This window comes from Canis aureus, chromosome 9 (genome assembly GCF_053574225.1).
Source record: "Canis aureus isolate CA01 chromosome 9, VMU_Caureus_v.1.0, whole genome shotgun sequence".
Lineage (NCBI taxonomy): Eukaryota > Metazoa > Chordata > Mammalia > Carnivora > Canidae > Canis > Canis aureus.
Genome location: NC_135619.1, coordinates 10,281,514 through 10,308,385, shown reverse-complemented (window position 1 = coordinate 10,308,385; position 26,872 = coordinate 10,281,514). Strand labels below are relative to the sequence as shown.

General features: G+C 33.5%; 1 protein-coding gene and 1 long non-coding RNA gene across 29 annotated transcripts in view; one reads left to right on the top strand and one right to left on the bottom strand.

Moving 5' to 3' along the window:
- Window positions 1-9,863, top strand: part of LOC144320384 (uncharacterized) — a 95,656-nt gene extending 85,793 nt beyond the window's left edge. The window contains exons 1-3 of one of the 2 annotated variants that reach the window (XR_013385916.1): window positions 3,235-3,379; window positions 8,711-8,829; window positions 9,262-9,863. This is a non-coding gene — a long non-coding RNA (uncharacterized LOC144320384). Of the gene's footprint in view, window positions 1-3,234; window positions 3,380-8,710; window positions 8,830-9,261 lie in introns of those variants that run through there. The other variant, XR_013385917.1, reaches the window with a different exon arrangement.
- Window positions 1-26,872, bottom strand: part of LOC144320383 (uncharacterized) — a 232,843-nt gene that overhangs the window by 142,800 nt on the left and 63,171 nt on the right. For 2 of the 27 annotated variants that reach the window (XM_077908853.1, XM_077908849.1), the window contains one exon: window positions 23,961-24,007. The exons of the other annotated variants lie outside the window; for them this stretch is intronic. The gene's annotated coding sequence lies outside the window, so the exon portion shown is untranslated. The remainder of the gene's footprint in view (window positions 1-23,960; window positions 24,008-26,872) is intronic. 27 annotated transcript variants of the gene reach the window in all.

Below are 26,872 nucleotides of genomic sequence, written 5' to 3'. Positions count from 1 at the left end.
AGGATTTAAGATAGAAGCTATGTATATTCATGAAATTAGAAAAAGAATAAAAAAATCATACTGAATCTGGTATTAGTAGTACAGTAAAGGTAAGAGAAAGAGGGTGTAGAGGTTGGAAAGGTGATAATTATTTTCTTAGGTTTATTATTATTTTGTACAGAAGTGTGATTTTTGTTTTTTAAATGCAAGTCTGTTATGCTGAGAACAAATTGTAAAAAGATGGGCAAGAGGGGAATCAGGAAATCAATTAGGAAACAATTGCTTTGTTTTATGCAAAAGATAAATGTAGTAGTTCTGACTAGCTGGCAGTGGTAGAGAAGAAAGAAATAGAAACTGATGGAATGAGAAAAACAAAGGAAATAAGACTGTAAAGGGGACAGTTTGAATGGGACTGTAAAATCATTTACTGAGAGAAATATAGATGTGAAAGAAAACTATAAGAAATCAAGTTCTTTTTTTAGAACATGCTAAATTTGAGGTGAATATTAGATAACAAAATGATGTGGCCTAATATACAGCCTGGATATATGAATCTGTAATTCTAGGGAACAATCAGAGTCAAAGGTACAGATTTGAGAGTAAGTCTCTCTCACTCTTCACTTACCCTTCACTCACCCTTATTCCTCATCTGGAGATGTATCATTTCAGCTTTGAAGTAAATTGATCTCTTCAACAATTACATTCTGTTCTTTGCCAACACTGCCATAATCACAATAGTTTGGTGATTAGTTTTGATAGCTGATAAAATAAATCTCTAGTTTTTGCCTTTTTCAAAACCATCTCTGCTATTTTGTTCCTTTGCAGTTTCATACCAATTTTAGAAGTAGCTTGTCCTACAAATTTAGGTTCTGCATATTTTTTGTTATATTAATTCTTAAGTACTTGTTATATTTGATATTATTTAAAATTACATATTTTATCAACATATACATGAAAGAAATTGTATATAAGCTATCATTTTAGTTGGTAAGTTTTTTACTAAAACACGTTTTAAAAAATCTTGTTTAAAAACTAAGATTCTGAAACACATAGCAAAGGTACTCAGTGACATTATTTTAATATACTTGCCCCCTTTTTCATTGAGTAGAACCCACTATCAGGCTTAATTTGTGTGGTGCCAGAGGTTGAACATTCATTTACTTCAACTGAAACTTTTAAAAAATGCAGTCTCATTACAGACAATTTAGAAAATACAAGTAAAAATTCTTATAGTCTCATCAATCAAAGACAGTAACATTTAACTGCATTTAATCTTTATGTTAGTTTTTCTACTCATCTCTTGGTTTTCTTTTGATGTGTTTCTATGTATTTCTTTCACTACTAAAGTAAAATATTTTTCAACTTAATGTATGAATACTCTAATTTCCCTACTAAACTTAAGGGTAAATACTTGAAAAATCTATCCAGAAACTTATATCAATAAGACTGACTCACTAGGCAATGAAACAAAAATGTGAATATCCCTCAATTTTATAGATTTGCCTGAATTATATATCTAATTTCAATTCACAACTCTGTGTATGTATGACATGTCACCCAGAACACTTTCAAACCCCCTTATTTTTAGATATCCTTTTCATTATCCATGACTATGTAAAGGCATTTATGTTCATGTTAAGCAGGTGTGACATATTATCTAGACAATAAAAAAGATAAACATTAAACTTTTTGAATGTCAGCAAGTGTCCAATCAGGAACCAAATAATTTAAGACCTAAAAGTCTAAGAAATTAGGAGGTTAGTTGGAATGGGTGTTCTCCAGAGAAAAGAAAGATTTAGAAGTGCCATTTCAGACTTTCACCTATATTCCAACCACCCTGCCACTGGCTGACTGCCTTGTTGCCTGTCATCTGATTTTGATCTCTCCCCCACTAGTATACAGAGTAGATTAAAAGCAGGCAAGATTTCATTTGGAATTTGTTGGGTCAGTTTATTTGATGTTGAGATAGAATGGTAAAGACCTGGTAGTAATACTGACATAATATAAGAAGTTTTACATCTTTGATTGGCTTTCAGCCATTACAGCAACAATCTCCATCACTGTGTTATAAATTTTGGATGCAGCTATCTAACAGAAGGCTAACGGAGATTATGAAGAGACAACTGTTTGGCTCATTATAAAGTCAGATGTGTTCTTTGGCATTTGAGTGGACAGCAGAGACTTTGACATTAACACATGGCTCATTAGGAATGAATTTGAGCTTGGCCTTTTGCTGCACTTAAAACAAAATATCTACTATAGAAAAGTAACTCCTTTAAAATGCCGATACAATGTCTTAAACGTACATAGCTGTAATTTAAAATGAAGGCACTATTCCTCTAGGCATTTGCCATTAAGAGCACAGTGCGTGTCTTAAAATTGTGAAGAAAACAATGAAACAGCAGAAGATCATGTTCCTTTTATCTTTCTTGTTCCTAGTGACAAATACACTGACTTTTCCTGTTCCTCCTAACTGTTTGTCATGTTCTAGAAGAGGCCATCTTGTAGTTTTGTGATAGGGTCACGTTTACAGCATTACATAGTAGTTAATGGTCAGTTATCACTTTTATGATAAATTTGATTTTGCAACTCTGCTGATTCAATTTTCACCAAGCTGAAACTTGAAACATAAAGCAGTATACTACCTTGAACCTACAAAGCAGAATAGTCTTTGATATTAAGGCAGCTTAGTAATGTGTATTTAAAGCAGTGTGTACACTATTAACACAGTGTTTAACTCACAGTGTTTATCAGCTTTGCTTTCTTCTAACTGCATCATTTTTGTTGCTTCAAATACTTTCAACTTCGTACAATAAAATACGGAGTGTTTTATTCTTAAATAATTTGAATGCCACTTTCATTTAATTTTTTTAAAAGATTTTATTTATTTATTCTTGAGGGAGAAAGAGAGAGAGAGAGGCAGAGACACAGGCAGAGGGAGAAGCGGGCTCCATGCAGGGAGCCCGACGCGGGACTCAATCCCAGGACTCCAGGATCACACCCTGGGCCGAAGGCAGGTGCTAAACTGCTGAGCCACCGGGCTGCCCCACTTTCATTTAATTTTGAACAAGTCTGTTATAATCTGTTTTGCTGATCTGAGAATTTAAGATTATAAACAAATAAATGCTGCTTTCGTAAACTATGTGTATCAAAAATATGCACGGAGTCAATTGAGAGAAGTGTCTGCCAGTCCTGTCAGTTATGATGAAAATTACAATTTCCTCATTCTTTCAGATATGTTTGTAGAAGCAAATATGATGCTCAAGAAAAAAGCACATCTATCAAATATTTCATGGACAACATGACATGACTAAAAGCTTCAGAACTTGAGTAATGCTGAAACGCACAAAATGGGTTCACATATTTTTGAACCTTGAAGATTTTAAATGATAAAGAAAAGGTAATACAAACAGTTCACAAAGCAAACAAAATAATAGATAAAATGAATCTCTCTAAGAATAGTTTGAGACTAACCCAGCATCCACAACGCCCTGTTCTGCTGCTTACTACGGGTAGGGCCTCAAAGAAGCGATATTTCATACTGCAAATGATCAAATGCTCTGCTAGGGGGGCGTGGACTAGGAATATAACAGAACTTTCCTAAAAGGCCTGTCTCATGTTAAACTGACATATATCCTACCCAGAATGAATCTATATTGTTTTATTCGTGTATTCCTTCATGTTTCCTCATACATAGGAAAACTTAGATATTTTTAAGGAACTCATTACCTTTTATATTACTTTATGTTTTTACAAGTTTATTTTAAAAATACATGATTGACCATGAGTAAACATCAGAATATGAAATGAAAATAACTACATAGTTAAATAGCAGTGAATTGGAATCAGGCTAAGTGTCTTTTAGGTATGTCCCATGATCAACTATTTAAGCTGAGTCTCCCTCTCTCTCTCTTTTTTTATTCACCTGTAAAATGAACAGAATTACATTTGCCTTCCAATCTGTGAAGAACAAAATAGAAAGCCTATAATAACATTTTTTGTACAAAATTTTATTATTTTTTAAATTTGTTTTTATTGAAGTTTAATTTGCCAACATATAGTATAGCACCCAGTGCTTATCCCATCAAGTGCCCCCCTCAGTGCCCATCACTCAGTTACCCCAATGCCCCTCCACCTCCCCTTCCTCAACCCTTTGCTCGTTTCCCAGAGTTAGAAGTCTCTCATGGTTTGTCTCCTCTCTAATTTTTCCTCACTCAGTTCCCTATAATAACACTTTATAAAAATTACAAATATACACAGTTTGGGGAAATGGTATGCATTTAGAAAATCCAAATTTGAAAAAATAATTAGAAAGCATTTATGAAATTTAATGATAGTTGAAATTCTCAGTAGAAAGTGCCTGTCTTTATTAGATATAAATTTACCTTTTTGCAGTAAAGGAAATGCATCTTAATTAAATAGGTGGAAATGTTTTTACTTCCCCATGCTTATTATTTCAAAGGATCACCATCAATTGAGAATTCTAAGTCTGAGCTAAACTCTCCTGAGCTAGAGATCCACGTGCCCCTGACCTCAAACATGTGCTGAGTTCTCAAGTAAAGGAGGATACTCTGAAGAATTATTCATTCTCTGAGATTTCTGGGTCCTTCTGACCAACTTAGATCATTCCTCATTGAATAGATGTCTTATAAGCAAAAGAAACATTCTGATTTAACCCTGTTTTGTATACATAGACAATATGTCTATATTGCTAGTTCTACATAAAATGTACAGAGAGAATAAATAGTTTGAAAATATGCCCGACCCAATTATTTTAAATAGATTTTAGATTTGGATTTGGAGAATATAGAGTAAAGCCGGTAAAAAGTCAACATAAGAATGAGAGAGAAAGAGAACCAGTGAGAATGTGCAACTGAAGAAGGATTTCATAACTAGGTCTAGGAAACTGGGTAAAATACTTATAATTATCACAGACAAGTATTAGAATAACTGTACTGAAAAGAATGCAAGATTCTCCTGTTACCTGTCAAATGTTTACTCAATTCCTAGTGTGGAAGCAGGAGGAAGATGATGTAAAATGTCTCATTTGTAATAATTCCAACATTGAAAGAAATATGGATTTAAGGGAATGACTGTTAAGAAATCACTTTTCTATTGAGTACAGCAGATAACTATATTCAATTTAAAAAAGTCTTTCATCAATGGTTTTGGCAACACTGCCATACACATATATGTATGCGCACACATGCACACAAACTTTTGTTCATTTAATTTTTTCCAATTATCATTTGATTAAAATTTAAAAGATCAGTAGTTTACATGCAAATAATGGAGATGTCACTTATGTGGCACTAAGAAAAATGGAGTCCTCAACTGAGCCTTTTCACATTCCCCAGAGATTGTCCTAATTTTCTGCAACATAGCCTGTAAACTCACTACTGCAATAAGTGAATTCACATATCAGTAGTGCTTTAGAAACAGCTTTAAATTTGCTGCACTTCTTACCTAGCCCCCTTCTGGATCTTCAGCTCCCAAAATGCACATTATATATCTTCTAATGAGTTTCAGGGGAAAAAATCTTATCTGAGTTCTCCAAGGTGTATAAGGATGCTAAGTGACTCTAAAAATGATCTGGGGTTATATACACATGTGAATTTTAGGAATAGTAAAGTTTCTCAAAGTAATTATTGTAGAACAGTTTATTGTACCTAGGTTTGCTACTATATGCAGTCTCTTATTTATCCCCAGTTCAATTCATTAATACTCCAAAATTTAAAATTAAGAGAACAACAAAAGGCTTGCAAAATAATCCTTCAGACTTAAGTCACATATACGATCACTTCTAGAAATGAAAGGGTGGAGATGATTCTCAGCACACAGGATATTTTTGGTTTTAAGCTTCAGGTCTTCATTTCTGCTTGACTATCAAATTCATTTTTATTTGTGAAGTCTTCATTTACAAGTATATAGAAGTACTCAGTTTTATACTGTTAGACACATTTGCCACATTCTTTTTTGCTTGTTCTGGACAGTGCTTTCTATCTTTTGGAATTACATTTGAGGAGAATCTATATCCCCATCATTTCTCTAACAAGGGACACTTTAAATAGACATTGGTTGCTGGTGAAATTGTAAGCAGTGACCTCTGAATGTCCTAAAGGAAAGAGCTCTCATCCATTGCCAGAAAAGGTCTCTCAGGGATATTTCTATTTGTATTTGACTAGATTTCTGAGCCTAAGAATCTTTGTGCACCACAGCGAAGGTTATCCCTCCTGGTATAATCATCCTATCAAACACTCATTTATCCTGAAGAATACTGTGCTGCTGTCTACATTTAGTCTCAGAGTAAGAATGAAGTCATTTCTCATGAAATCCCTTAATAGATATCTCTAAAACTCATTATTTTTTATTGTAAATAAGGTGCTAGGCAGTAATAAAGCATGATATAATGTAAAATATGTTAATGTTTTGTTAAGTCTCTAGATGGTTTTGTACCTTAAATCCTATCTTTCAGAAAAAGTTTCTTATATTTAAACAGGGCTCAAAATTATGTTGTTCAATAATTTTACTTTCATGGGTATATGATATAAATGACAAAAAAAAGGAGTAAGAAATGGGGATTTTAAACAGCAGGTATACTGTCTACATTGATATTCTGCTGAAGAGAAAGAATAATTTCCCTACAAGGTAAGTTCTCAGTTTAGTGAGGGATCAAACCTGATATTTGAATACAGCATTTGAAAAACCATCCATCCACAAGAAGAAAATCAACTATAAATAAAAAGTGAGTCATCATTTGAATATCCATACACATATAGATAAATTTCAATGTCTCTATTTCAGAATTTATAGTATGGAAAGGGTCAAGTAATTCTCTTCATACAGCAAAATAATTGAACTCATTCAAAAATTTATGTTTTACAAAATAGCTTGAGGTATTTGCAAGATGGTTTTGTACTTTGATCAGATTTGTATAAACTGCAGAATAGTTTAAAAAAATTAAACTGTTGTTTAGTTCATCTTTTTTAATTACAAACTTAACTCTTGCAATCTAGCTAGACTTGGAGGGAAATAAGGAAAATATGGAACCCAAAGAACTGCAGTGACAGCACAAAGATAGACTACTGAGAGCAGATAGAGGTGGAGGGGTGCTCTCCTGAGCCACAAAAGGAACAATCTGATGGCTGAGATAAAATAGAAGTCAAATTTTTTAGAGATGGTCATAGTGGTCAGCAGTGATCTTGCTGATCTTGCCATTCATGAACTTGTGACAGCATTCTAGCCAATCTTAAGGGTTAACTTGCTGACTTAACGCCCTTGATCCATAACAGGAGTAACTTTCTTTAAGATCTGGAGACTGCTGGCCTTGAGGAGTGAAGAATTAGAACTTTCGCATACCACAGAGGAAAACAAGTCTGTTTGAACTTGCCTCAGCTTTCTGATTAGCCCAGCAAAAAAATTTTAGCAAAATGTCTTTTTCTGTTAGGTGACACAAATGATTTTCCTGACCTCCCTTTGTGTATCTGTAGACCTTGTCCTCTTTTGCAGAAAGTACAGATTATTCCTGTACATCACAAAACAAGAATTGAACCCTCTTTCACAACCCTTGAGCACTGAGATAATGTTTGTACCTGGCATCATTAAGTCTGCACATGATCAAGAAATGTTATATAGGACACTGCAGTCTCTTGGCTAAACCCCTTTATAAACTCCCAGGCCAGGCACAAACCTGAGATGGAGATGGCTTTTGGACAAGAGTCTGCATTCTCCCGAGGAGGTCAGCATCCTGAATAAAGCTTAAATTCCTTTCCAATCACAATATGTCTCTTGAGTAATGATCTTCTAAGTAACCAGTAGCCATACTTGGGTTCAGTAACACCCAATGTGCTCCATGTCTTCGACAGCATTTTATGTACTCCTTCACCTTGCAAAAGAACACATTTACCATTCCAACCACTCAGTCTTAACAATGCAGATGAAAAACTGGAAACTGTGTTGGGTCCAGCATTTTCCATAGACAAGATGCCAGGGAGGACCCCATGCTTCAGGATGAAATTCTCATCAAATTTTTCCCCACAGGTGGATTTGCCACCAGAGTGCCATTAGGGTATGAGAAGTCACCACCTTGGCACATAAACCACAGAATACTACTGTGAAATCAGGAATCCTTAGAACTTTTCTTCCTGGTACTCAGAGCACAAGTTTTCTGCTATCTTTAGAACACTGACTTTGAGCTGAGCCCAAAGGAGATATGGTCCAAAGACTCACTGTTTATGATGTTGGGGATGAACATGATGGAGTTGATCAAAGTTAGGTGACCCAGTAGTGTGGTTGTGCCTCCTAGGGGTGGCAGCAGCATTTGCAAAACCCAAAACAGATAAATTTGCAATTGAACTCTTCATTCAACTTTTCCTTCCCACATGTTCCATCACATCTTCCAGAATAGTACCCTTGTATCCTATGGCCTTAATACTCTCTTCCCTTCTAGTCATAAAAGGAAAACTAATTTGATTTGATCACATTTCAATAACTTTTTTTTAGTTTTCAAATATTTCCTCATTTATTTTTCATGAATGTCATGGAAGAAACCAACAGCTTCTGCTGTTTTCTCTACTCCTTGAACATACATTCCCCAGGTTCATTTGCAGGTATGTGCAGGCATAAGACTTGATTACTATCCAGAAATGGTAATGAAAGTGTTGTGTATCATTTTAAGGCTCTAGACCATAAAATTATTTGATTTTCTCTGTGTTATTCTTTCTCTGTCAAGGTAGCATAGAAATGCTCATGCTGACCACAGAGACCACATGCTAAGAAAGGCAAAGAAGACTCCAACAGCATCCATTCCTGAATGACCATAGAGGACTCTTTCCGCTGATCTATCTTTGGGTAGTTATATCACAAATCATAAAAGTCTATTCTGGTTCATTATCCACTTTCTCGGCAATATATTTCAATAAGTAGATTATGTCACTTTATCTAATACACATGCCCATAGTTTATATATGGTAGAATTTCAGACACCCACACTTTCATGGAAAGATGAAATTTTATTTAACAATTCATCCTTGATAATTTTCCATACTAGTATGAAAAAAAAAATAGTTCATTGTTCTTAAGGCTGTACAATATTTTATTTTGCTATATTTTATTTCACTAGTTTCCTGTTGATAGAAATATATTTCATTCTGCTATATATTAAATATATGCAATGCTTACTGAAAATACTTCTTTTTATACCATAATTTTATCATCTCTGACTTTTTTAAATTTATATTACATCACTTGGCTGAATTTTAACATTTTCATTTTGTTTTTCAGGAATGCTTGGATGATACCATCTTTGAGGGCTTTATGTGTTTGCAACTGTCTTCTTTATACTTAAATGAGAACTTGGCTGCCCTCCCCTCAACTCCTTCAAAAAGAAGAAATACTTGGTTCATGATCATTTTCCCTTAAGATGTGTAAGCTCCTTAGTCACCTTATATTGAATATAGATCTTTTCCTTTTTTTTTTTTTTTTTTTTTTTGCCTGAATACTCATAGGACTTTTGCTTTACCTTGGTGAGAATTGAAAGTAGAGATCTCTGAGATTTCCAAGGACATACTTTTTTACTCTATTAGTTCAATACTATACAAGGATATCAGATAAAGCACAGAGCATTCTATCTACTCTCTTTGGACAAATATGCCATTTGATATGGAGATTAAGATTTTTACCTTAACACTATAAGTGTTAATAATTTTTAGGTACGTCAATGATGCCAAAATTGTAAAAATTTTTTGCCTAATTTCTTTATATATCACCATCTCTTACATGGTACATGTATTTATTTACATGTATTTATTTACTTATCAATCTAGGTTTCATCTACTGCAAATTATATGATTTTTCAAACTTGGCAACCATTTTCTTAACTCAGTTTTAAGGTGTTTCCTTCCTAACCCTTATTGCTCTAATTTGTTTCATTTATTTTATGTCTTTATTTAGATTTTAAATATCTTTCACTAAAGTGAAAACTTATTATTTCCTACTATCATATTCTTTCTTCTTGGTTCTCAATTATTTCTCATTGCCTTCATTTTTTTAAGAGTCATATTTTCTATTTTATGATGGGGGTAGTATTTGATTCTTGTGTTATAGAAAATTCTATGTATATTATTTTTACCATTTATCTACATTTTGTCCATTGTATTTATCTTGCCTACTATCTATCAGTAGAGCTATTTTATGGTGTGCTGTCCTTATTATTAATATTTGGAGAAGTAAGTTCCATCAAGACCAATAATTTGCCTAAGAATAATATGATAAAAGATAATTGGGGGAATAAACTGGAGACAATAAGGAATAAGGAAGATACCTCCAAAACATGCAACTGTAGAGCAGAACTCACTAAAGAACACCCCCAAAAAGATAGGTCATCTTTTTTCTGTAGCACTATCCCTAATCATAGTAATGACTTAACATTAATGCAGGATTAGAAAAAAATCTGGAGTAATACTCTAAATGTGTAGAACGGTTTCTTTTAAATAAATTTATATTTTACAAGGCTCTAGGCCATCATATAAGTCCTCATATAAGATTCCTGAAAAATCTATCCCATCAATTCCTTAGATGTGCCCTATATAAATTATTAAGGAAATATACTTTGATTTTCAGTATCCTGGAAGACAAGAAGAGCAAAATGCAAGTATAGTAAATACTTTAACTCCCTCATAATTTCTACACCCAAACCTAGTAACTCCATAGCACTTACACTTGTATTATGACCTGTCTTCCGGTTGGATGTGCAAGTTCTAAAGCTAGTTTTTTAATAGTTTAATCACTTGATTCATATACCTTTCAAAAATGATTGTGGACACTAAGTCAGATTTCCACCAAAATATCATGATATGCCTTGTCCATTTTATTAATGTATTTTAAGAATTAATTAGTAATAAGTTTTCAATTCCCTTGCCTTGGCTTTATGCAGTTTATAAGTGATTTCACAGCTTCCAGATAATTAATTCTGCTACTATCCTTTGATCTTTAATCAACATTTCACATTCCTCTGTTTATTTCTAATGGTACCCTGCAGCTTTTAAATTTACTCTATTCCCACTTTATTTTCAAGGCCTAAAAACAAAGCTTAATTTTCTATGTGTAACAACAGGGAACAAAACACCTATGCCTCAAATTCAACAACAAAAAAATGAAGTAAAATAACAATGATAATAAATAAAATAATTTAAGAGAAAATACAAAAAAAAAAAAAACCCACAAATTACCTTCTACCAAGTCCTTAGAATCTCATTCACTGCTTTTACTGAAATTTTCCATATTATAGTAAGTTTTACTATAATTCCACAAAATATTACAAAAGGTAAAAATTTAAGATCTTAAGATAATAAAAATATCTTGTACCCTTAGTATCTAAAATATGTCAAAAAAGCTACGAAGTCTAAAACATTTCAGATAATTTGAGGCATATTTTTATCTTGATACAAAGACCCATAAGGCATACATAATATTCCCACATCCCTAGTTAGTGCTATATTGTAGTATGACTTCCAATATAAAATAAGATGACAGGGGCACCTGAGTGGCTCAGTCAGTTAAGTGTCTGCCTTAGGCTCAGTTCATCATCCCAGAGTCCCAGGATTAAGCCCCATATTGGTCTCCCTGTTCAGCAGGAAGCCTGCTTCTCCCTTTCTCTCTGCCATTCCCCCTGCTTGTACCCTCTGACTCTCTTTCTGTCAAATAAATAAATAAAAATCTTTTTTTAAAAAGATAATAAAATTTTTAGTTTTCTGCTAGATAATTGATAACTAATGTAGACCAAGATCAAACATTTTATACAACAATACACAAAAAAATCATATAAAGTTTTTAGAAAGTGAATGACATGACTCTGTAGGTTGGAAATATAGTACATTAGTGTTATAAATATAAAAGCTATTTTGAGTTTAAACATGAGAAGATTCTACTTACAAAATGTTTTACTAAATGGTAAATAAAAAGTATTGTAGTATTGAAAAAAACTTATTTTTAAAGTTAGATTAATGCATTCACTAACTTTCAGGATGCTAAGATACAGTACCTAATTATGAAATCTACCTAACTAGAGATAGTGCTAAAATAGAAAGATTTGTGTTGAAAGAGTGTGGAGCTGAACTCAACCAACTGAATTATCATGGTATTTTCTTAAAAAAATCACTTAGTTATGAAAAAGAAATTTATTTACAAAATAGGTAGAACTACAGTACCAAATATAAGAATAGAGAAATGATGGTAACAACTTACAAAACTTATAACTGCCCGACTTACCATAGTATTTTATATAAATTGTACTTGACTTCACCCATTTATTTTTTAGACACAATGTTTGTCTTCATATCTCCCTCTATATCTAGGCTTAAAAAGAACACAGGGAATTTTAATTTTAAAATATCAGTGAAAGGGCAGCCCTAGTGGCTCAGCGGTTTAGCGACGCCTTCAGCCCAGGGCAGGATCCTGGAGATCCAGGATCGAGTCCCACGTCGGGTTCCCTGCATGGAGCCTGCTTCTCCCTCTGCCTGTGTCTCTGCCTCTCTCTCTATGTCTCTCATGAATAAATAAATAAAAATCTTAAAAAAAAAAAAAGAATTAAAAAAAAATAAAATATCAGTGAAAGACTTTCTAGGTACAATGGACAATGAAACAATTAACATTTCTAATTGATAACTTATTACTAATTAACAATGGAAGTCCAACACTCTCACTGAAACAATCATATTAATATTTGAATATACACAGATATAGATAGATAGATAGATAGATAGATAGATAGATAGATAGATAGAAAGATACAATGAAGGCTTGGAGATCTGATGACATCAAAGATTTAGAGTGCTAAGATCTCAGAAAAATAGGATATCAACCATAAATAAGTCAATTTTGCCATAAGGGTTGTAATCTGTTTTTGGCAAATCTAAGCAAAAGGCTACGACTAAGGGAAAGATGGGCCAACAGAGGTTTTTTGCAGACTTATAAGATTCAGAAGGCAAAAATTAGAGTTCTGGGCTACAAAAGCACCTAGTACCTATGGGGCCAAGCTCCTAAAGAGAAGAGAAGCATGGTGGGCAGCTGGGTAGCTCAGTTGATTAAGCATCTGCCTCTAGCTCAGGTCATGATCCCAGGGTGCTGGGATTGAGCCCTGCATCAGGCTCCTTGCTCAGTAGGGAGCCTGTGTCTCCTTCTACTCTTCCCATTTGGACAAGTGCATGCTCACATTCTCTTTCTCTCCTGTTCAGAAAGAATGAAAGAAAGAAAGATGAATCCTTTATTTTGGTTTTTTTTCCAAATTCAAAATATATAAAAAACAACCAGAGAAATAAGAAACCGAAATCTAAATATAAATGAAACTAAAACAATGGAGATTTTCAGCAGTTTCACCATTTTGAAGTGACAAAATAGGAATTCAGAAAGCAATCCCTGAAAATACCATAGGGTCAGTCAGAAACCCTTTAACTGGGCAAAACTCACATCGATCAAATTATATTAAGATTACAAGTGAGTTTGGGGCTATAAAATCAAGTAATGAGCCATGGAGAACCCAAATATTCATATTTAACATGGACATTAAAAATAACAAATATTCAACAATAAGTTCAATATCTGTAATGAGGATCTTGACTCCATTTTTTCATGTTTGCTCATAGCTTTGAAGCCTCACTCCTTCCTTTTGTGCCCCACAACTGGATCACCTGTTATGACATTAAATGTGATACGATCCAAAGTACAATGAGGATTCAGGATTTAAAAGTTCTCAAATAACCTGATCCAGATGTTTTCATGCCAAATGTGATGAACCCTATTTTTTCAATAAGAAGCCCTCTTAGAATAGATCTACTTGAGTTGAGAATTCATCCCGTCTGAAGTTCTGCTTCCCTTTGTAATTAAACTCATCTCAACCTCTTTCTGCATCCAACTGTAATAAATGAGAGCCTCAAGCTGCCAAAAAGGACTTCTGGCTTTCAAACTTTTTCTTAATTGGTGATTAATCAAGCTCACGCTTTTATCCTCTTTCTTCAATGCCTTGAGAGCACCCATCAGTAGCAGCTCAGTTCTACAATACTTTAGTTCTTCCCCCTACTTCTCTAATACATTAGACATTGTATAGATAGTGCATTATTTTCTATCTCATTCAATACTAATAAGAGTTTTGACAATTACACCATTAGTTTTAAAAATCCCATGTTAGAGACTTCTTCCTAGAAACACTTCCATTACTAAATGTCTTAGATATACTCTCTGGAACAATCTCTGAGGTAGAGATTTGCAGGACAGAGGTTTCTTGGAGGATGAAACAGAAACAATATTTGAAGGGACTGAGGGATGCTAATATGAGTACAGGAAGATATTCAACAATAATATGTTGCAACAGAAGTCCCTGATGATTCCATTTCTCTGAAGGGACACATATATGTACAGTCAGCAGCCAATATTCTTTGCATCCGTGAGATTAAGCATCTCAAGTTCAAAGGGGATTTGTTTTTTTTTGTTTTTTTTGTTTTTTTTGTTTTTTTTTATTTATTTATTTATGATAGTCACAGAGAGAGTGAGAGAAAGGCAGAGACACAGGCAGAGGGAGAAGCAGGCTCCATGCACCGGGAGCCTGACGTGGGATTCGATCCCGGGTCTCCAGGATCGCGCCCTGGGCCAAAGGCAGGTGCTAAACCACTGCGCCACCCAGGGATCCCCTCAAAGGGGATTTGGATAGTACAACTTAGGATCCACTATATTACAATCATATAATTCCAACTTAATACAATTTTAAAAGAAGTAAAACTAATATATAGCACTAGAAATCAGGAGAGAAATTAACTTTAGGAAGATAATTGGAATAGGGCATGAAAGGAGTTTCTGTGATGTCGGTGATGTTCTATTCACAATATCAGTAATTATTACATGGGTAAATTCAATTTATGGAAATTCTTCAATCTATAAATGTATAAATTGTGTATTTTTCTATACATGTTATATTTCAACCTGAAATTTAGTTTAAAAAGTAACATGACACTTAGACACATAACTAAAAGAACTATTTTATAATTTAACTTTTGGTTTTACTTTCAAGTAAGTTTGTATTTTAGAATAATTTCATTGTACTCTTTACCTATAATTTAATATTCAATTTTCCATAGTGAATGTAGATAATTATTGGGTGGCTCAGCGGTTTAGTGCCACCTTCAGCCCAGGGCGTGATCCTGGAGACCCAGGATCGAGTCCCATATTGGGCTCCCTGCGTGGAGCCTGCTTCTCCCTCTGCCTATGTATCTGCTTCTCTCTCTCTTTCTGTGTCTCTTATGAATAAATAAAGAAAATCTTTAAAAAAATAAAATGTTCTTTTCCGAAATTATTAAAATAAGAAAAATACTGGAGTAACTACAAAAATGCCAATGACAACTGCTTTAAGAAATATACACCTTGATAGTTAAAAGTTATTTAGCTTAACCACTTTGTCTGAACAAGATTTAGGAGATGAAGTTGACTAGATTAAAGGAAAGGCAATATAATGGCTTGGTAATTGCCATACAAATACCCCATCATTACAGTGTGAATATGTGATTGCTTCTCTCCTTTAAAGAAGATTCCAGTTCACATGGTATTTACTTAGTGACTATTAAATGTAATTAGAGAGTACACTTCAGGAGAATAGAAACAAAGTAAAATTTGGTTCTATATGTACTCTAGGAGTTAATAGTTATTTTCCAAAAATCATTTTGTTTGGATATGAGTACACTGCTTGTCCCTATCCTTAACCAGTTAATATAGTTGCCACCGAATTTTTTTGATATGACATACTTGCTTAATACATTGCATATCTATTATTATTTGTTTTTAAGAGAAAGAGAGTGTGAGTGTTCGTGTGCACATGAGAATGGGGGTGGGAGTGGGAGGGAGGGGCAGAGGAAGAGGGAGAGAGAGAATCTTAAGTAGGCTCCATGCCTAGCACAGAGTCAGATGCGTTGCTTGATCTCATGACCTTGATATCAAGACCTAAGCTGAAATCAAAAGTTGGATGCTTAACCAACTGAGCCACCTAGGCACCCCTATATTGCATATCTTATTTTGAAAATATAAGAATATTGTAGCAGAGAAATAAAACTAAGGTGCTTATGAAATTTGTCAATGGCAATGATGTCACATGATAATTGTTACAGTTTTTATAATACATAGTGAAAAATACATAAACACTAAGACTCTATTAGCAGATATTCTGTGTTTGTGAAATATGTTTCTACTGTCTGCTAGAGAAGCCAGACTACATTTCCCAGCGTCCCTTACACTTAAATGTGGCTTTATGACCAAGTTCTGACCAAAGGATTTTCTTTGAAAAAGTACATCACTTCCAGGACTAGGCCAGAAAACAAATGTATCCAAGTAATTCCATACCTTCTCTTTCCCTAATTGCCATCCAGAAGCAGTCAAGTGATTAGAAGAAAATAGCAAAGACAAATATGAAAGGAGTCTGTCTAGATGACCAAGTCCAAGGCTATGCAAACACTGGAAATATTCACACCATACTTTTAGTGAGAAAAGAATATAATCTGCTGAGCCACTAAAATTCAGAGGTGTGTTTTTAAAATACTTACCTTAAACAATTAATACCCTAAATAATACAAAAAAAAAAAAACCTAACTATAATTAGTGTGCTGCCATTAAAAACTAAACTGCATGGCTTTTGTATAAGGCAAGAAAACAGATAACACAGTCTAAAACTCTAGAGATTTGTTACACTGTGACGAAACTTCCATCTGCCATGACTTGGAAGGCAAATCATATACCTAATAAAACTATTGCTCTAGAGAAAATGATTGGGAAAAGGCAGAATAATAAGTGTTGGTTACTTTGGCTGCCTTTAGGAAAGTGTTTCTAAAAAAAGATGATCTTACAAAGTTTTAAAAAATGGAGATTCAGGATTGGAAAGATAAGCATTTTAGATTCTTCTCTATAAACTACAATGTATGAGGATAAAAAAGTAAACAAAAATTATTTAAGGAAAATTAAATAGGTAAAAAAAGTTAAATACTTGAAAAAGAATAAAAAAGTGACAGAGTTGAGAAAATTGAAGTACTTAAGAACTTTGGGTTTTGCTTATTACCTCATTTTACTGGTTGGACTCAGATCAGGAGCTTAACAAGTTTTGATTGGAATTAGATAGCCAAAAGAAAATAAGAGTCTCTTGGAACTAATAGATATTGTATGTCAATTATACTTCAATAATACAATTTTTAAAAACCAAAAAATATGCAAGACTCTCATCCAAAATGTCTGCGGCTTTTCAAACCTAAAACAGAACTACCTAAACAATAAGTAAACTGCAAGCACATGTAGACCCCAATCAGAACATACTCTCCTTTGTTCATATAAGATATAATCAATAAAGAAGAAACCCTACAATGGTGGAGGTAAAGCCCTGAGAGAATGATTGATAGAGTAGGGATATTTCTCTCAGAAGTCAAAATCAGAGTCTAATCAAGGAAATTTCCTCACTTATTTCTACTACAAATATGAGCCTTTGTAACACATGTCCAGCAGGATATCAAACATTAAGATGTATTTGTAATGACACATCTTTCAGTTTCCTTCCTTTCCTTTCTTTCTTTCCTGGCCCTTCTCCACCATAATGTATTTGACAGATTAGGGGCAGATAATTTGTCTTTTCTGATTTAGTGATTGCTGGACCTGCTGGAGAGGCCACTCTATCACCCAAAAAGCCATAGGGTAAATGGAATAACAAGATAGGATGTTGGATTGTCTCCCAGGGTATGACCAAAGGAAATCCAATTGCTGGGTTTGATCCATAGAATTCTCCTCTGTAATCCTCCACACTTTGTCTTCCTTCATGTACTGCTTGCTGCTGATGATCCAGCAAAGGACAAGGCTACATAGTAAAAGTAAAAGGTAAACAGACTTTGAATCCTGAATGACCAGAATGAATATTGTCATCTGACTGTATACTTCAAAACTTGGACTTTTTATAAGAAAAAATTGAACCCATTTTATAGTAAGGAACAGAGATCTGGGGTTATTATAGAAGGCAATGTTGTTTATCCTAACTAATAAAGATCCATACTATAATAATAAATCTTATATATGACAATATATAACTTTATCCAAAGTTCAAAATAACCGTAGTAGTGATAGTAAGAAAAAAATTACAAAAAGAAATAGGCTTTGCATATTTGGTAATTCATTTATGTTCTCCTAGTTTGTTTTTATGTTGGATAACGAAAGAACTAGACTGAATCATCAAAGTTCTTTCCAGCACTAATAATCAATGATTTTATGACATCCTCTCTGGGATAGAATGGTGGCATATAATCATTTTTTAGAACTTCCTAATTCCATAAAACTGCATGGGTCACCCAAGGTGAAATTTGATATTTAGAAATCATGCCAAAATCCATGTAATTCATTTACTGTAAGTCCTATGCTTTATCACTAGCCAAGATTCAGACCTGGATACTACATATTCATGATTAATGTGTTCCTTTTTGGAGTATTTAAGGCTTTTTCTGCCAGCAATCTGACTTCACTGTTGAGTGAATGAATTATCAACATCTCTCTACCAGGACTGTGGTTTCTTTACATGCAGGTCATCTTAATATATGAACTAATTATATCCTACTAGAAAAGATTTTCAGAAAATTCCCTCTTTTTAAGAACTTGGTCTTTTTTTGTGCTATTAAAAAGATTTTCCATGATCTTGTTAGTCATAATAATAAGGATGCCTTCTTTTCAAAAGGTATCTTTCCTGGCTATTAGTAATTGTCTGGCCACTCATAGTGTCAGCCTCTGAGAGAATTCACTGGTATAATGAGTATACTAGGGATAGTACTACTTAGCAGCAAATGGATACAGCCTCTAAAACTGTGTACTGGCAATAGTCAGGAGGGAGAGTTTCAAGTAAAATTAATAGTCACCTTGTGCTTTTTTAAAAATCAATGTATTATTGAAATGGTATTCATTCAAGGTTGCACAGCTGGTTTAATGCTGATTATGCTTTAAGCCAGAGAGAATAATTAAATAGAAAAGAAAATGGTGTAAGGTTATTCATGACAGAAAAGATGCCAAAAACCTACAACAAAGGCCACTTGCTGATAAAAGAAAGAAGCTAAGATAAATTTAATGAAAAGCTATTAGTTTACAACTTTTTCTTCCCTCATTTAAAGGAGTTAGTTTTATAAAATATTATATAGACTTGGAGAGCTCTACACTTTAAAAACAACTCTAATACATTCTTATTGTTCTCATTTCTAGGGCTTATGTTTAGTGAGTAGGACATATAAAACCCAATTAAAGTTTAGCTTATGGGCTTTTTCATACATATGTTAATCAAATAAAACAATATCCTTAAAGAAAAGGACTCTTTTGGGCCTAGGGTAAAACATAAAAATAAAACAAAAATTTAAGAAAAACAATCCCATCATTAATTATTTTAATGGATATTCATGAAATAAACTTATACTAGATATTTATAGATATCTGTCTAGATAATTAGATAATCTTAAGGAAGTTGGATTTCATTGCAAATACTTTTAAAATTTTTATCAGCATTTGATTTTGTCATGTCCTTTTGTTAATGATGCACTGATACTAATCTTTTAAATGCCGAGCTTCTTTAAGCATAAAAATTAAAATGACTCAAACATTCAGACATCATTTTTAAAAAGCAGTATTAAGCTCATTCATATTGTAAATTTTTATTCGCATCTTTATAGTGTTAACATTATGGTACTTTTCACATGAAATGATTTTTTATTCTTTATGTTAGGTTATTTTAAAGGTATTCCCTTTCTGAATCCATTCCAAAAATGTATTGGTTTTGTTATTATTGGTTAATATCTGAGACCTTTGAACTGTTAAATGCACAGATATACATGAGTTAAAGGATTTCAGAATCTTTTAAGAATCAAGTTAAATTTATACAATCACATATGGACACATATATTTACATGGCCCGAGGTTTGGGGTGATTCTACATATCTGATGAAACCCCTACAATTTAAAAATTAAAAACCCAACTTCAATGGCCCTAATAAGTATACAGAAAACATTAATTCTCTCAGTGGATGGTTGCACAAGTGCATTTCGTAGAGGAATCACAACTGTTACATTTTCTTCTATGAATCTTAAATTCTCTAGGCAATAATACATTTTACTGAGATCTTCCGTACTGTCATTATATCAGATAAGAGTAAGATGTAAAAATGTCTCTTCACTTTAAAGGGGAAACAAATTTTGGGCTGGGATTTACTTTTTTTTTTTTTTTTTTTTTTTAGATTTTATTTATTTATTCATGAGACACACAGAGAGAGAAAGAAAGAGAGACAGAGAGAGAGAGAGAGAGAGGCAGAGACATAGGCAGAGGGAGAAGCAGGCTCCATGCAGGGAGCCTGACATGGGACTCAATACCAGATCTCCAGGATCATGCCCTGGGCAGAAGGCAGTGCCAAACCGCTGAGCCACCCAGGCTGCCCTAGGATTTACTTTTTAAAAAAGAATTATTTCCATTGATTTTTCATTGGTTAGTATAGTTTTGCTCAGCATTTCCTGGTTGTTCAGTCTATCACAATGTGTAAAATATCATTGCTCTAATATCACAGCAAGTTTTCCAAGCAATTACATTTGAAACATAATTAAAACATGCTACTTAAACAAAAAAAAAAAGTATTTATTTGAGAGATAGAGGGAGTGAGAGACAGTGGGGAGAGGAGCAGAAGGAGAAAATCTTGAAGCCGACTTGCTGAGTGCCGAGGCAGACGTGGGGCTCGATTCCGGGACCCTGAGATCATGATCTGAGCCGATACCAGGAGTCAGATGACTGAGCAACCCAGACACCCCCATCCTATTTTTTAAAATTTCAAATGAATATTTTTTAAACACATTTATTTTTCCATAAGAGTTTAATTTACTAGTCATAACTGAAGAATGGATTTATTATTTTAGAATTCAGATTTTCATTTAAAAATTATTAATTTAAAGTAATATTACCTCTTAGCAGTTCACGTTTTCTCACAACTTTCAACTCCTCTTGAAAAAAAGCATTTAGCGACATTTCACATTGCTTTAAAACAAAATTGTTTTAGCTTGTAAAAAAGATAAATTTGGTGTTTTTTATATTGGATGTATAAAAAATCTTTAATTTTAAAAATTATGTAATTGAAATACCTGGCTTTTCACATGCTGTATCCAATTCCTAAAAAAATAAGCAATGTTCTATCAACAAGAACAAGAAAATGTTTTTGGCACCAAGAGTATATTTATGTGAGCAGCAGTCCAAACAGTTGCCAGATCCACCCTGATTCATCTTTGTTTCAGTTTCTGTCTTTCAGCAGCAGTTTTCCAGACAAGCATATACTGACTTTGGTAAGGTATAATCAAACCATTTCTGCCATATAGTCTCTAGACCCGATAGGCTTCCATAAGATAGTTTTTCTAAAAAAAATACTTTTAACTGATTCATTTCTCAGTGTAGGGTATGATTGGAACCATCTGGGTTCATGAAAGAGTATGTTGATTCTGGTGAGACTCTGCTGTTTCTGAAGGTATAGGATGTGACACCCTGTCCCCAATCGCTTCCAGTAAACTAAAATCTGGCAAACTTTTTTTTTTTTTTTTACAATTTTTATTTATTTATGATAGTCAGAGAGAAAGAGAGAGAGGCAGAGACATAGGCAGAAGGAGAAGCAGGCTCCATGCACTGGGAGCCCGATGTGGGATTCGATCCCGGGTCTCCAGGATCACGCCCTGGGCCAAAGGCAGGCGCCAAACCGCTGCGCCACCCAGGGATCCCTGGCAAACTTTTAATTTCATGAATATGCCGTGTTCCTTCTGATTTCAAGCCTTCATCAGCCCTATTCCTTTTATCTTTAATTATCCAATCACACTCCACCCATTTCGTTACCTTGAAGATATCTATTCAATCATCATGTCTAGTCTACTACAATTCCTTTTCCACTTCACCTGCTTTTGATTGTGTGTTTTCAAGATACATTAAACTGTTCCTATATAGCAATTGCCATAATTATGATAAATTTGCTTTTCATTGTTTTTCTTCCTATGTCTACTTTTCCACACATACCTTACTTGTCATTAAGACTGAAGTGGTGTCTATTTTTTAATCACTTTATTACCAACAAATCAATGTTCCATAAGTTTGTCAAAATTTTATTCAAATATAGATACATTTAAAGAGTATTTGAAATTTAGATTCATATTTTTCTCCACCCATAAGAATGAATTTTTTTCCAGCAAAAATAATTCTAAGAATAGCCTAGAGTAACTATTATTATTAAAATATTCAGTAGGAGCCTACTAGTGTCCTAACTAGTATGGACTAACTAACTAAATGGACTAACTAACTAACTAGTATGGACTAAAATAATGATTAAGAATTCAAACTTTTTGGACACCTGGGTGGCTCAGTTGGTTAAGCATCTGCCTTTGGCTCAGGTCATGATCTCAAGGTCCTGAAATCCAGCTCCCTGCTCAGTGGAGAGTCTGCTTATCCAGCTCCTCTTGCTCCTCTCCCCCCCTCCCCCCCTCCCCCCTGCTTATGAACGCACATGCTTGCTCTCTCTCAAATAAATAAATAAAATCTTTTCAAAAAAAGAATTCAAACTTCTAACAACTAGGAAATTTATTACCTTGATAAGAAGGTCAGGCAGAGGAAGGATCTAAACATCAAATCAGTGTTCAAAAATATCTCAAAGGCTCCAGATGATTCTTTACAATCCTAGATGTTTCCTCTGACAACTTTAATAAATCTATGTGTCGCTTTCAGAAATTAAAAAAAAAAAATCAAAGAGTTTTTGTATATACTTCTCTTTGGAGCAGGGTGCAAATCCTATCTCATCAACTAAAGTGATAATATATGCCTATAGCTAAACCAATCACTAGCAAGAGGAAAGGGAACACCATGACTAGCTTAGACCAGTCACAACCTACCCCTAATGCAGGGGACTGTGTCAATCAATCTCTTTTGGGCTACCAAAACAAATTGGTTTTCTTTTAGGAAGGAGGAAATAGTTTGCAGAATTAAAATTAGGTAGGTAGCAAGCAATATCAGAATTAGTGACCCAAAAATGTAAGGTAATGAGATAAATAAGATTGATTTTTAAAAAAAAAAAAAAAAGTAAAACAAGTTCTAGGGCACCTGGGTAGCTCAATCTGTTAAGCACTGGACTCCTGATTTTTGATCAGGTCATGTTCTTAGGGTCCTAAGATCGAGGCCCCTGGCATCTGGCTCTGCACTGAGCATGGAATCTGCTTACGATTCCAATCTCTCTCTCTTCCTCTGCATAACCCCCTACCCCTGACAAAAAAAGAAAAAAGGAAAATAAACTCTTCTTTTTGTAGTTTTGCCAAAGAAAATATTACTTTAATAAAAGATTTTTTTTTATTTTTTCCAATTCATTACATAATTTTCACCTTGTGTTTTGTGTGTGAGCCATTTTTTTCCCTTTAAAAATGAAAGTTTAGGCTTGATGTTTGATCAGGGTTGTGCAAGAAGCAGGGGGGGCATGACAGGAAAAGGTAAGGGTAAGGAAGGTTAGTCTGTACGACTAAAAGATGAAAAGAAACTTTAAAAAAAAATAAATGGCCTTCCATAAAACAATGTATTACATATTTTATGACAAAGTTATGATAATGAGGTGTCTTTTGTCTTGGAAAAATATGGATAGGTAGAGATACTATATCCAAGGAAAGCACTGAAATGTAACATGAAACGTGGAATCTTTCTTTCTTCAGAGGAGACTTTAAAAATAATTATAAATTTCTCATACAATTCCAAAATAAGATTTCAACTTTTTTCTTTTTTTTTTTTAAATGAGCTAATGTTCAACTAATGTACTTAGTTGAAATTGGATGTGGAGTTCAATTAGCATGTGTTCCTTGTAGTTGAGAATATTATGAAAGACATCCTAGCATAATGCTAAAACTTCAATGTATACAAGCAGGAAGTTAATCACCATCATTACCATTTATACCTTGTTCTGGTAACTGCTGAGTCTTGCAGCAATAAATTACATAGATGCTATAAAACAGGAAAAAATATTGTATTCAGCAGAGAATCTAAAATATCATATACATACAATACCAGTCTTAGATTTGATTTACTGATTCTTTATGTAAAAATAAAGAAAAAATAACACTAAAACTAGTTTTATCGTGGCAAGGAGATACCAAAAAGCTCATTAGTTTTATACTGAATAGAAGAACCTTGCTCTGCTAACATTATAATTACTCTGACTATGGTTAATCACTGATTATTCAAGAGCAATATATTCCACTACGGGCACTCCAGACCCTTTGCTTCCATTCTATTGCTCTCTTTCTCAACTTCTGATCATTTCAACCCTCATTAGCATATCCACTAAAAGACAAGTGATAAAATAAGACCTAATACAAATAATTTGGTCAAAGTGATTCTGGTAGAGGAAAGGACTGAAGACTTCAAGTACCATTTTTTATAGCATAACATTCAGAATACATTACTTATGATTTTAAATTTATCAATAAATTCAAGAATAAATTGAGTGGTATATTTCCCTGGAAAACTTCAAAACATTTAAAAGAATGATAAAATAAAAGGAATACTGTATGTATTAAAATAAATCAGAAAAGTCTCTTATAAAAATGATGTCTGATTCTCAAGTCAGTGTTCTATATTACCCTACATTTTAGGATACAAAGAAAAAATTAAATGTTGACTTTTAACAGCTTTTTTGAGATAAAATTGAGGTAAAATAATTGTATGTTTGTTTTCACCTATGTGCACCATCCCCACAAACATAATAAATACATTCATTATCCTAAGTTCTGTCAAACATAATAAATACATTCATTATCCTAAGTTCTGTATGAATCTTAAAATCAGCTTTTCCATTTCTGCAAAATCCCTTCCAATTTGGTAAGAATTGAACTAATCTGTAGATCACTTTGGAAGGGGGGTATGCAATCTTACTGCTATTTAAGATTTCTTATCCATCAATACAGGATCTTACCTGTAGATTTTTAATTTCTTTTAGCAATGTTTCATAGTTTTCGGTACACAAGTCTTATACGTCCTATACTAAAATTATTCCTAAGGATTTTATTCTTTTTGATATTATTGTAAAAGGCATTGGTTTTAAACTTTCTTTTCAGATTGTTCCTTGCTAGTACATAGAAATACAACTGATTCACGTATGTTCATTTTGTATCTAGCAACTCTGTTGAATTCACTTATAATTCTACTAGCTTTTTGTGACTAGGATATCTGTATATATAAGATCATGTTATCTTGGAACAGAGGCAGTTTTATATCTTCCTTTCTAATTTAGGTGTCTTTCTTTTTTTACCCTAGTGGCTGGAGATAGAAATTCCAGTACAGTGTTGTATAGCAGAAGTGAAAGTGAGTATCCTGGTCTTCTCCCTGATTTAGGGGTAAAGCTTTCAGGCTTTCATCATTGAGTAGCTGTGAATTTTTTAAAAGACCCCTTATCATGTTGAGGAATTTTTATTCTTACTTCTCTGAGTGTTTTTTGTTGGTGGTGTTTCATCATGAAAGTATGTTAGATTTTGTGAAATGATTTCGCTGCATCATTCAAAATGATCACACATTTTTTTCTTTCCTTCATTCTGTTGATTACTTTTATACTATAAACCACCCTTGTATTCCTGGAAAAAATGTTCCAGGTGGTCAAAGTATATCATCTTTTTTATATACTGCTGGATCCGGTTTGCTAGTATTTTGCTGAGAATTTTTCATTAATAATTCATAAGATATTTTTGTTTGTAGTTTTATTGTAATGCCTTCAATAATGGCTTCATTATCACATTAAAGAGTTAAAGTGTTCTCTCCTGTCCTATTTTTTGGAATATTTTGTAAAGGACTGTTAATTCTTCTTTAAATATTTGGTAAATATCACCAATGAAGTCATCCTGCTCTGGGTTTTTCTTGGTTGGGAAGTTTTTGAATTATTCATTCTCCTTATTATACATCTACTCAGACTTTCTGTTTTTTCTTGAGTCAGTTTCAGTATTTGTTGTGCTTCTAGGAGTAAGTCCATTTCACATAGATTATCTAATTCATTCACAGAATTGTTCACAGTACTCTCTAAAAATCCTTTTCTTTCAATTTATGTAAGGCTATAAGTAATGTCCCCAATTTGATTTTAGTATTTTGAATTTTAGTTCTTTTGTTCTTGGTCAGTCTACCTAAGGACTATCAATTTTGTTGATCTGTTTAAAGAACTGACTTTTGGTTGTGTTGATTCTACTCTTTTTATATTCCCTATTTCATTGCATTCCATCTTATTTTCTTCTGCTTGCTTTGGGCTTAGATTGCTCTTTTTCTATTTCCTTTGGTTAGAAACATAGGCTACTGATTTGATATCCTCCTTTTTAATAATGTAGGCATTTCTAGTTATAAATTCCCCTCCAAGCAATACTTTCACTATATCCCTAAGTTTTGGGACATTGCAATTTTGTTTTCATTCATCTCATTTAAATTTCCCTTGTGTCCAGAGCAGAAAAAACAAAAGCAAATGCTCAGGGATCTTTCAAGGAACCACCAGACAGGTCATAACACACAATGATCTTTGGAGACTAAGGTTATTATTCTTTCTGTAACAAAAACCTACACCAGGAATACAGGCTGCTGTCTTCAAGGTTCTTCTAAGCTGGAAAGTGAGGGACGGTAACAGAGTATGTTAAGATGCCACAGAGCTCTCATCAAAATTCAGCTTTATTTCTTTGTTAAGCATTCTCTTGGTTGTTGTTTGATTAGATGCCCAAATTCAGAAAGACTTCATTCTGACAGTTCTTGCTAGCTTATTCACAGTTTTTAAGGAGGCATGGAGTTTTAGAATATCATTTTCACTCTTGCAACTTGAATCATGCCATTTAAAAAATACTT